The sequence below is a fragment of the Meriones unguiculatus genome, chromosome 10, assembly GCF_030254825.1.
Source record: "Meriones unguiculatus strain TT.TT164.6M chromosome 10, Bangor_MerUng_6.1, whole genome shotgun sequence".
NCBI classification, from domain to species: domain Eukaryota; kingdom Metazoa; phylum Chordata; class Mammalia; order Rodentia; family Muridae; genus Meriones; species Meriones unguiculatus.
The window spans coordinates 67998428-68011448 of NC_083358.1; the positions used below are offsets into that span (position 1 = coordinate 67998428).

The window sequence follows — 13021 nt, forward strand, 5'->3', positions numbered from 1 at the left end:
AAGGGTCACAGCACTAGGAAGGTTGAAACCATTGACATAGACTCTCATAATAGTTCAACTCTTTTTTTTTTTTTAGATTTATTTATTATTTATACAGCATTCTGCCTGCGCACCAGAAGAGGGCACCAGATCTCACTGTAGATGGTTATGAACCACCATGTGGTTGCTGGGAATTGAACTCAGGACCTTTGAAAGAACAGCCAGTGCTCAGGAACTTTGGGAGAACAGACAGTGATCTTCACCTCTGAGCCATCTCTCCAGCCCCATAGTTGACCTCTTTTAGAGGGTTACTTCTACATGTATTTCTCTTCTTATATGAAGCCACCCAGTCTCTTTAGCTAAAAGCTAATATCAGCAAGGGTCATTATCTGGGGTGGTAGTGTTGTGCCACTCGGGAGGCAAAGGCAGGTACATCTCTGAGTTCAAGGCCAGCTTGGTCTACAAGGAACTCACTCTGGGCTACACAGAGAAACATGTCTTGAAAAGCCAAAAACCAAAAAAGCAAAGGACAAACAACAACAAAAAAAAACACAAAACAAAACAAAACAAAACAAAACAAAAAACAAGGGCCATTATCTGATCCAAGAAAAGACCACTTATCATTCAGACAATAACCTATGGTTAGTTAGTCTTTCATTATGATGCTGGACAGTGGGTACCATTCTATCTAGTTAGCCTGAGGAGTATCATCTTTGTTTAGGAGGCATTCATTTGGCAGCATAAGCAAAAACTGAAAGACAAATGTTGAGAAAATATAATGATGGGAGCCTACAAGCAGAAGTTACAACAGCAAACACATTGTTAACCAGAGAGAGAGAGAGAGAGAGAGAGAGAGAGAGGAAGCTGAAAGGGAGAGAAGGAGAATCTTATGTTTGGTAGCATCTATGATCAGACACAGAAAGCATCTGCATCTTCATTTTAGAAAGACATGCAATAAAGCCATTGTAAGCTACTCAGCTCTGAGAATGATTGGACACAAAGAAATTCTGGTTCTCAAGCTCCATTTTATCTCCTTAAGTCCTGGTAGCTTATGGATATCTCTATCCCTCTAACTTATGGAACTGTATTCCCCCACTGCAAGGATAAACTATATCAGATTTTTAAATCAATACTGACTTAAATAGTTTTTTTAAAAATCATTATTGGTTTGAATAGATGGGGAAACATTTGTTTACAATGCATTAGTAATAAAGTTACTGAAATGATGTAATGTAATCAGAAATCAAGTTTTAAGACACATAAATAAGTAGTAAATATTCAGGTTCTGTATTCTGAGCATAGAAATTGAATCTGATTCGGGGTATTAGTAGCAAACACCTTTAATCCCAGCACTTGGGAAGCAGAGGCAGGTGCAGCTCTGTGGGTTTGAGGACAGCCTGGTCTACAGAGTGAGTTTCAGGACAGCCAGGGCTACACAGAGAAACCCTGTTTCTAGAGGAAAACAAACAAACAAGAAGCTTGTGCTTTGTAGCTTGGTGACCTCTATGAAGACCTACATCATTCCAGAGCCTCCCCTAGATTTCCCATCTCTGTTTGATTACATGAGTCCAGGACCACTAGTGATCCTGGGGAGGTTCCCGTTAAACTCCAAGGATAACATATCTGGTAGAATTAGAGGGTGAACAGTCCGCAAAAGTACACTGAGGCAGAACATCTTTTATACGTTTGGATCTGAGCCCTGGGGCTCACATACTCTGCATTCATGCCGTCAATCATGAGAAAGGAACCAAGCCCACTGCTGAGTTCCAAATGAATCACAGTGGCCTCAATGGCAGGCTCTTTTGAATCACAAACTATATGGACACAATAGGAGAATCTTATTCTCCCGGAATAGAGACGACAAATATCTGTATTAGAGCCTGTCCCTTCCCCGAGGGGAGCCAATCCAGATCATTCGAGGCATTACCCGTCCTTGCCACCGTGGTCTCTTGATGTGTGAGTCCCTGATGCCATCCTATACCATTCTGGCGACTCAGCCACTCTCTATAGCTGCTGTTCCTGCTGCTCTGCAGTGAACTGGCTTCTGTCCATTGTCTTTCTTAGCTCTGGCCATTCATAGTTTCTGGCTACTCTTGACTTTTATTGTCCTGTAGCGTCTGATGGTTGCCTTTTCTCTGGCTTTGTTCTTTTTGCTTTATGGACTCTACTCAGCAAACTGCTGACTTTCTTTGTGTGTTACCTACTCAGCTTTGTAAGAGTGAATACTCGTGTTTGTGTCACTATGGCTCCCTCTGTTAGACAGAGCTATCACCCCAAATCATACACTTGTGCCTGGGGCTGGCACTGCCAAGCTTTTCTGAGTCCATCGCACAGAGGGCTGTGTTTGTAGCTGACTATATAACTATAATAACAACAGCTTCTACAGTGTGGTGGTAATTGTGGGCCAGAATTGTTTCAAATACTTTAGCTTTGGTCTCTTCAAACTTTAAAATGACATTCCCATTTCAAGGAGGAGGACAGCTGATTAGCATGGAGCAATGTTTCTGGGATCATGTACCCATAAGCACAACCCTAGGGTTTTAGCCCATTTATCTAGTTTAGCCACTACACTTCTGATGCAAGTGAGCTTCACAGAAACCTCTGTGGGAGCTTCTGTGTGTGGCAGAGAATGGTGGGTAGGAGAACACTGAAGCCTGCAATTCTGTTAGCTGGGTCCAGTTGTAATCCAGAGGTATTTACCCAGCTGAGGACCATCCTAGGGTGGGACAGCACCTTTTACTCCCCTGCAAGGGGGGTGGGGTAGATAGGCCTATCTGCTACCGATTGCTGCCACTGACAGCACAGCTCAGAGGGCCAATGAGTATTTATTCAGCACTTATTAGATGCTAGATTAAGTGCTTGGCACTTCATGTTGCTTTTACTGAATTTTCTCCTCATGAGGTGGATATAATTGTTTTCAGTTTTCTTTTTCTTTTCTTTTCCTTTCTCTTTCTTTCTTTCTTTCTTTCTTTCTTTCTTTCTTTCTTTCTTTCTTTCTTTCTTTTTCTTTCTTTTTATTCTGATACTGGCTCTTTCAGGTCTTGGCTCCAAGATGACCAAAAAAAGAATGTTGTTGGTTTAGCAAGTTGGTGGTGGTGTGTTGTATTTAGTTATTAATATTTACTATTGATTTATCTTTTAGAAAAGCTGCAGTTAATCCTAAACAGCTGTATAACCAAATCACCACACAGAGACTGGATTTATTTAATTAACCCAGATCACAGTGCTGGGCTATAGTTACTCCATCCTACATCTCCAAGCCCACATAGTTTCCTGCTATTCAGATTTTACCCATTATACTTGCTTTTAGTGCTATCTTAGGTCCGATCCATCTCTCCACGTCATTCCAAGACCTCTCTCCTGCCTCTGCTCTCCCAACTTTTCTCCTGCCACTCCTCCTCCGCCTTCCTCTCTGCTGGCTCCTCCCCTCTCCCTCCTACTCCTTCCTCCCCATTGCTCAACGTTGTGGCTGGTTGTTTTATTTTGTCATGTTTACACAAAGTTGAGACAGGTGATGCTTAGAATAAGTGTCATAATGCAATGTCCGGATTGAAACAAAAGGGTGGGGGAAAGAAATCAACATTTGAATGAACAAGGGTAAGGTGTATACATTTCAAAAGAACATTATACCAACAGTGGTGCTAAAAAGGGTGCCTGGACTGTGCCCAAGAACAAGGCCATTAAGAAGTTTGTCATTGTATGTGGACCTATCTGCATTGCCCCCGTGGCACGCCTGGGTTGGCTACCCAGAGGCTATTTAAGCTGTGGGCTGGCTTTCCCCGGGGTCCGAGGATTGTTCAATGTTCCTGAATAAACTGCATTGGAAAAAAAAAAAAAAGAAGTACTAGGAAAAGATAAATTAAAAAGAAAAAAAACCCAAGACATTTAGAAATTATTATATAATCCTAAAGTTCTATAGGCACTAAAAGAAAATGTCAGTTAATTTAAAAGTTAATGAATGTTTCATATGCATTTTGAGAGTAGAGACATATTTATGCACAAAAAAATTATTTACCACAATTTCATGTAGAATTATGCTCTCCTTGATTGATAAATATTTTGAAGTACTTTTGATATTAAGGAAGCCAAACTGCAAGTTTTCAATTGATAATTTAAAAGAAACAAGATGATAAATATATTCAAATAGATATTCTTATAAAGAATACCTAGCTTTATTTAGCAGAAACAGAGAAAATATTGTTATGTATACTTTTGTAACCTTAAGAATGTTGAATTGCAGTGCCTCTTATGAGCTTTCGCTCACCAGTGCCCTGTTGGTGAAAGTTTGCTGGTTTTATGGGTTAGAAACAATGGCTGTTAGAAATAGTCCCTGTTCCCCTCACTTTGGGAAACCAATTGGTTACTGAGCTACCACAGGCTACATCTGAGTGGAGGTTCTAGGTTATATCCATACATGGTCCTTGGTTGAATGTCAGTCTCAGAAAAGACCCTGTGCCCAGATATATTTGGTCCTTGTGGAGCTCCTATCCTTTCCCCATCAGACTAACTCCCCTTCTTTCTTATGATTCCCTGTACTCTGCCAAAGGTTTGGTCATGAGGAGCAGTCCTGTTAGGCCACAGAGGAGGGCTTTGCAGCCAGTCCTGAAGATACCTGATAAAACAGGATCAGATGAATGGGGAGGAGGTCCCCCCTATCAGTGGACTTGGAAAGGGGCACGGTGGAGATGAGGGAGGGAGGGAGGGACTGGGAGGGAATGAGGGATCGGGACACGGCTGGGATACAGAGTTAATAAAATGTAACTTATAAAAAAAATTAAAAAAAAGAAACAAAAAAAAAAAAAAAGAAGTTTGTCATTCGGAATATTGCAGAGGCTGCTGCTGTCAGGAACATATCTGAAGCAAGTGTCTTTGATGCTTATGTGCCTCCCGAGATCTATGGCAAGCTGCATTACTGCGAGAGCTGCACCATTCACAGCAAGATGGTCAGGATTTGATCCTGTGAAGCCGGGAAGGATCGAACATCCCCACCACGATTTACACCTGCAGGTGCTGCACCTCGACCTCCACCAAAGCCCATGTAAAGACAAAAGGCATTGGTGACAGAAGGACAGGAAAAGAAAAACAAAAACAAACAAACAAACAAAAACCACTTTGGGCAAATAAAATGGAAGTTATGCTTTAAAGATAAAATAAAGTAAAATTCTGAAACTGGGAACAAAATCTAGGGCCTCACATATGCTAGCTACATCCCGGATGTTATCAGTTTTGTTTTTCGTTGTTGTTGTTGTTGTTGTTTTGTTTTGTTTTGTTTTAAAGAGAAAAACTGAGACTGGACAGACTCATCACTAGTTTCTCTTAGGATCTAAGTAAGAAGGAATGTTGGTACTAGACCATGGGAACAAGGCTGGTGTGCTTCACCTGCAAGCTAAGGATGCGATTTGCTCCTGCTCAGTTCTTCCACAGAAACTGTGTGGTCCATCTGATTACGATTGCAGCTCCATAGAGTTCAAAGTGCCTCCTGCTGAATGACCACTCTGAAGATCTACCCAGAAGGATTGACCAAGCAAGCATGTATGAGTCTTTGAGGAAAGAAGAAATAAATTCTTGCGATTTCATTATTATTTTTTGAGACAGAGTCTATTATGCAGCCCTGGAACTCATTATGTAGACCCTGCCAGACTCTAGCACACAGAGATACACCTGCCTCTGCTGGCCAAGTGCTGGGTTTAAAGATGTGCACCACCATTTCTGGCACAAAACTTAAAGGTGAGATTTGAAGATGGTTATAGCAGTTAATATAAACCCATAATATAAAATTCAAACACTCCTTTTATGAATAATCAAATAGTTTGTTGGCAAATAGAGGTGATTTAATTATGTAAATGATATAGACACTGAAATGCTATCAACAACTTTGATAAAATCTCTGGGAACGAAATGCTGTACTGCCCATGGGTCTCCACTAAAGATTAATATATTGCAACAATAAGGGCTCTTCTGTTCCATATGAGTGGATATATGAGCAGTATGTTGTATACTGGAAAAGGTACTAGAGGATCTTTCCTTGAATTTCCCAGTATTTTGTGGGGATAATAAGGATTGTTCATTTGAATATACTGTGAAAAACTTCCCCATTTCCTGGGCCCTGATTCTGATAGATCTGGGTAGCTTACCTTCCAGTGTTATAGGCTGAATTTAGTTATAACCAAAATTCACACACTGACTCCTTAATCTCCAGTACCTCACAATATGGCTGTATTTAAATATATGGCCTTTAAAGAAGTAAGGGGAGGCAAGACGAGGTCCTAGAAACAGTCCTTTATCTCATATGCCTGCTGCCCTTATAAAGACAGTCAAATGCAGACAGCACAGACTTACGAACGACTATGGAAGGGCCCAGCAAGAAGATGGTCATCTACCAGCTGAAAAGAAAGACCTCAGATGAAACCAAACCTGCCAAAGCTCTTAACTGTGGATTCCTAGCCTCCAAGACTGTTAGAAATAGGTTTGTATTGTACAAGCACCCCGGTTGGTCGTGCTTTGTTATGGCGTTGTTGGCAAACTAATATACTCTCAGTCCCTTGGAGTCAACATGCTGAATCTTTGAACTTTCTAAGTCATCACAGCTGTCACTGGCACAGCATGGATTCAGGTTTTGGTATCTTAACCACTCTCTAAACTGGGAACACAGACACTCTGTTTTGCTATATCCACAGCCAATCTGTCTCTGTTGCTTGATTTTCTGAGTTGATTTTCTCGCTGTTTCAGTCTTTGCCTGTTGCTGACAGTGCTCACGGGAAGGTTCTGCTGATAACCCACAAATTTATCAAACACTTGCTTCTTGAGAGAAATAGAAGACAGTGATTTGATCCTTCTAAATATTTCATTCTCTGTTACACATCATGCCAGACTGTCAAGAGCATGTCACTATTCTGTTCAGGGACATTTGTTTCTTTCCATTTTTTATTTTTTTCCTAGTAGGATGAAAGCCGTAGGAAGGCTGTTTCATTAATATTGGACTTCTCAGAGTTTTGCAAAAGTGTTTAATCAACTTGTCTTATTTAGTTCATAGAAATACAGGATCAAGTACTTATAAATAATGCCAATAGTTTAAATAAAAAATGATGCTAGAACTTAGAATCCAATCCTGTTCATCATTATAAAAAACATCAGAATGCATGAATCAACAATAATGAATCACTTGAGAAGCCCTAGAGATGCATTACTGATATTCTTGTTACAAAGACTGAAAGAGAGCTTGCCTAAATGTAGCGAGTGTTTTGAAGAGACATACGATTTTACTGTAAGATAGAAATGGAGCTTGAATTGCGTTATTCATTGTGATGTTGATGAGACTGTGATAAAACAAAGTAGATGGCTTGTGCAATCCAAGGTTTCCCGTTGCTATCTTTTGAATTGCCAAGACCATTTGATTAAATAGCATGGCATAGTCACCAAGGCCATTCCAACAACAGCAGCTGTACTCACAGCTGGACGAAGTCGTGTTCTCACAAAGGCATCCTGACCTTGGTAACACGCTTGACCTCTTCTTCAAGCCCTCTCTGTCAGTTCCCCATGGATCTCGACTCTTGCATTGCTTTTAGACATGCCCCGAATAAAGGTGAAATGCAATCCTGCCATAAATCAATGCCTATGAATGCCTACTATAAAATTCCTAATTTATATGCTACATGGTGTGTGTTCTTTTGAAAATGTAAAACTATGCAAATACCAACCAGAAAGCAGTGACAGAAGACGACCACTTTGCTAAGAAAGGAAGCAAGAGAACTCAGCAAGCTCACAGGGTAGGGCTGCAACACAGGAGTCTGTGGGAAGCTGGTAAATGTGCAAGCCAAATAGATAGTTGTCTTTTTATTTCTGAAACGACTCAGTATTTTGTGGTTATCTAGTCTGTCTACTTGGAAGACATTAAAAAAAAAAAATCCTTAATGCAATTTGCAGCCAAGTTGGAAGTATGAAAAGGTGTAGTGTTTCCTCTTCCCTCTTGCCTGGGCCTCTCTTTGCTAAAAGATTGTTGTGAGTCTACATAGACGGTAAAAGGCTATTTCTTCACATGGAAATGCTATGTTTCTGGGTAATCAAAGTCCACCTCCTTGCAGTTCCTCCTACCCTGTACATGTTGCATATCTTTCATAGTTAAAATAAGAAAGTTTGAATTTTGCATTGAAGCTATGATATGAATGTATATGTCAAATATTCTAAAATTTTGTCCAACTCCAGCAATTCAGTTTCCCAGCTTTATTGCAAGCACCCAAGACAGAAAGCCAGAGTGGGGCTGATTTCATTCTTCAGTTACAAACTCACTTGAAAAACTACTTTTAGCTCAACTTGTCTGTAATCAATCTTGGAATCCTATTGCAATTTGTTGTAGACTGTGTCAGTGGAAAGAAAACAAATCTTCGGGGCCTCTTGCTAACCTCACAAGAGGCCAGATGATGCTACTTGCCACTTTAATTTGCTTGATGGTGTTGAGGGAAACCAGATGCGAAATGCATATTTCCAATTAAACTTTGCCATGCTTGGCTGATGTTTATCTTTGTCATTGCATTTCAGATGACAGAGTTGCATATAACACAAAATTTGAGTCAGTTAATTTTAAGGCTGAATTGTAGAATGAAGCCTGTTTTTTTTTTTTTTTTTTTTTTTTTTAAATAAATGTAGAAGCAACTGTTTCAGTAGCTTTTTTGGCTTGTGAGTCCAGGACTCTGTTTTTAGATATTTTTTCAAAAATTGTATGGTGGGAATTTTTTATAACAGTTGAAATCTGCAACTTACGAATCACAAAGAAGTAAGGAACTTTGGATAAATAATATAGATTTGCTAATGTTAATGTTAATATATTACCTAAGTTAAACCATATCTTTTCTTTTATAATTTTCTTCATTTTAAGACAGCACCTGCAATTGAGAATAGGTAACATCCTTTTGAGTTGATGGCCAAAGGTATCTCATAGAACCTCTGAAACATTACAGGCTTTTGCCAATGCTACCTCTGCAACCTGACAGTAAGACATTTTGTTGAAGACATCACATAGTTACGCCATCAAATGTGGAGAAGTTGGGCTGCTGCTCAGCTTGAAGCTTCACCTCTACTGATGGCTATTCATAGGGCTGGAGGTAATATTCATGCTACCAGAGGAGGAAAGCAATCATCTGTATCAGCCAGCTATGATTCCTGTAAGCTACGATAACAACCTGCCTGCAAATACATACCCACTGGAGCAATAGTGGCACAAATGTTATGGGAGTAATGAACTACTTTCGTATTGGATTTAAGGCCTGCTCCATGGGAAAGAATTCATACCTGACATCGTTAATGAGAACAAGAACCTAAGACTGGATAAGTCTGAGGGGGAATAAACCTACTAAAGTTAACACTGCTAAATGAATATAGCAATAAAATAACTCTTCATGATGTAGTGCTATCATTGAACCTCACCAGGTAGGCCTCTTTTTGCAGTAGATGGTAATTAACACAGCATCTTAGTCAATGTTCTATTGCAGTGAAGGGACACCATGACCAAGGCAACTTGGAAACTATGTTGCAACCAAGGAAAGCAATTAATTGAAGCTTGCTTACAGTTTCTGAGGCTCAGTTCATTATCATCATGATGGGGAGCATGGCAGTATAAAAGCAGGCAGGCATGATCCTGGAGAGTTAACTGAGAGATTTACTGTTTGGGAAACCCTGCTTCAGTCCTCTATGACCAGAAAGCCCTGACCTTGGTGAAAAATTGAGGACTCCGTTTGTGCGCGAGGCTTCTTCTCTGCCCGCGGATCCCAGACCCTCACACCCTTTACTTTAAGAATGTTCTTAAAGACCTTAAGTAAATTACAGGTCCAACTCCCTCTCTCCCAATAAGAACCAGGTCAATAAGCACCTGGGATTCCTGGAATGACTTCCCATGTATGAGGCATCTCAGTACCTTCTGCCAATGACCTTTGCCCACCCTGGATATCCCTAGCTCCTGCCCAAAGTTCTATATAACCCTTGTTCACTCTGAATAAAATGGATCTGCCTTAATGAAGCGGATCTTGGGGCTTGTGAACTCCCTGCCCATTGCCCCTGCTCCCATTGCCCTTGTGGACTGATATGGGTGATGATCCTGGGGGGTGGGAGGCCAGGAAGGGCCACATCTTACATCTTGATCCTCAGGCAGGACACAGAGAGAGGATAGATTCACACACACACACACACACACACACACACACACACACACGTTGGAGGACCTGCTGTTTGAGGTTGCAGTCCTCCCAGTCCTGATGGCCTTTTTGAGCTTGGCACTAGAGGAGGACTCCTTCTCCCCAGCAGGACCTCCTACTCTCTGCTTGACATCATCTGGAGAGTGTCTTTAGGCATAGATGTGTCTAACTGCATCTGATATATGGCCTTTGGCACAGTTCCCTGCTAGCTTTCCCTTCTCTGTGTCTGTAGGATAATTAAGCACCGTTCCACTGCACAGGCGACAGGGCCAGGATGTTTAATGCAAATGAAGTATGCTGTAAAAACCTATCAGAGCACCTCCTGTATCTGTTCCCCTCACCCTTGGGATAAAGTTGATCTGCCTGCCTGCAGCTGATCCTGGAAGCTATTCCATCATCGTGCTCACAGCCTTCTGAGCCCTGTGTCTCACCTCTGCTTCGCCTGTCCTTTTGGGCTGGTGGCCAACAGCTCCCCCCCTCAAACCCACAGCCTCACTCGTGTGCGCGCACACACACACACACACACACACACACACACACAGAGAGAGAGAGAGAGAGAGAAAGAGAGAGAGAGGCAGACAGACAGACACTGGGCTTGGCTTTTGAAACCTCGAAGCCACCCCTAGTGACACTTCTCCAACACAGTCACATCTACTCCACCAAGGCCGTATCTTATAATCATTCCAAACAATGTACCAACTGGGAACCAAACATGAAAATCTATGAGCCTATGGGGGCCGAGCTCATTCAAACCTTCAACACACAGAGACCCCACTGGACAAGTTGTAGAAAGCAAGACACTCTGGAGCAAATCAGCCCTAAATAGGATGTCTGTAATCACACTCCTCTGATGAGGCTCAGGGACCGGAACAAAAGAGGAGGCAGAAAGATTGCTAAGAACCAGAGGTGACAAATGATTCCAAGAAAATCCTGTTGTTTAGACACAACAGGACTGATCCACGAATGAACTTGTGATATCATGCACAGAGCATGCACAAGTTCATACCAGACAAATCTTGGCATGGAGAAGGAGAAGTGGGCACGAAGTCCCACTCCTAACCCAGAAGCTATTGGCAACTGATAGTTGCCAGGACATGGGAAATCAGCTTTCTTCAATGGAGTAACACTAGCTTTATTAACTACACTCCAGGGTAGGACCCATACTCAGGAAGAGTTAGCTGGCCAACATAAAACTGACTTTATGGTGTGTGAGTGTGTGTGTGTGTGTGTGTTTAGGAGAGAAAGAATAAGAAATGATGCATGTGTAGGGAGACGTTTGTGACAAGTTGACAAAAATGCCAACCAGCATAACGTGACCATTTGTCAACTTGACACACAAACACATCACTTTTTAATATCTTCTTTCTTGTTTATCCCCACAACCACAATATTAACATCAGGGGGGCTGGAGAGATGGCTCAGGAGTTGAGAGCGTTTGCTGTTCTTGCGGAGGACCAGGGTTCATTTCCCAGCGCTCACACAGTGTTCACGACCACCTGTAACTCCAGTTCCAGAGGATCCAATGCCCTCTTTTGACCTCTGTGGACACAAAACACCCACACATAATAAAATAAAATAAATAAAATAAAACAAGACCACACATAAAACATAACTCACTTTAAAAGTCCCCCAGTTTTTAAAAGTTCAGTCTCGGGTTACTTCCTGCTCTGGGGCTTGTACCATCGTGCCTGGGAGTCAGGTTACCTCACCAACATGCCTTAGACTGAATTTGACAAAACTGAGGAGGACGTGGAGTGCCTCAAGAGGAAGCCAGCTGACAAAGAGATGCTGCCAATCTACAGCCACTTCAAACAAGCCATGGACGACATAAATACAGATCTGCCAGGATTGTGGGATCTCAAAGGCAAGGCCGAGTGGAATGGGTGGAATCGGCTGAAAGGGACTGCGACGAAGCAAACTACCTGGAAAACCTATGGGAACCAAGTGGAAGAGTTACAGACGACGTCCAGAATGGAAAGACCGGATTCGGTATTTTTCCTTCCAGGATTCCGTGGCTAGTTCATTGGCTACAGGTATGACTCTGCTCCCTTGTCTGAATGCTTGAGAGCCAACCAACGGGGAGAAGAATCTTCCAGAAAAAGAACTTCTATTTCTTTTGGAAACAAACTTTCACTGAGACTTCAAATTTTCTGACATTTTGGGCCTCCTTACTCTTCCTCTAATGTGGCTGCTCGTTATTTAAGCTGATTTGGCAGCTTAAGTAACATGACTCTTTTCTTCTTTCCTATCTCTTATGGGCAGCTGGTGAAGTTATATCTTGATTGCCCTGAGGTTTTCTCTTTTATACTGTAATAAAATTGCCCTTGAGCTTCCATTTGAATCTGAGACTGAGAAGGGGAGGGGGTACCCTGATTTCTCCTGTGTCAGGAACCCCTAGAGCTGGAGTTACAGGCAATTGTGAGTCACCTAATGTAAGTGTTGGGAACTGAATGTGGGTCCTCTGCAAATCAGTGAGCCCTCTTAACTGTGAGGTCACCCACCCAGCCCCTGACCTTTTTAATAAACTTTATTTGAAATTGTTAACTGTGACAGTAGCAGTTTGTTCTAGGTTTAGAAGTAGCATAGTGAACATACTTAGATACTGATTATCTAGAACCCACGAGGTCAGGAAAAGGTTAAAGGGTTAAGTGCTGTTGGAGTTGCCTCTTTCTCTTTCTTTCTTTCTTTCTTTCTTTCTTTCTTTCTTTCTTTCTTCCTTTCTTTCTTTACATTTAAGTGCCTTTCGTTATTTCTTTTTTAATTTAATTTAATTTTATTAATTACACTTTATTCACTTTGTATCCCCCCCATAAGCCCCTCCTTCCTCCCCTTCGGGTCCCACCCTCCCTCCCCCTTCC

General features: G+C 41.6%; 1 pseudogene; it reads left to right on the forward strand.

Annotated features, from left to right (window-relative positions):
* Positions 1 to 11876: 11876 nt before the first annotated feature.
* Positions 11877 to 12182, forward strand: LOC110560070 (acyl-CoA-binding protein-like; annotated as a pseudogene).
* The last annotated feature ends 839 nt before the right edge of the window (positions 12183 to 13021 follow it).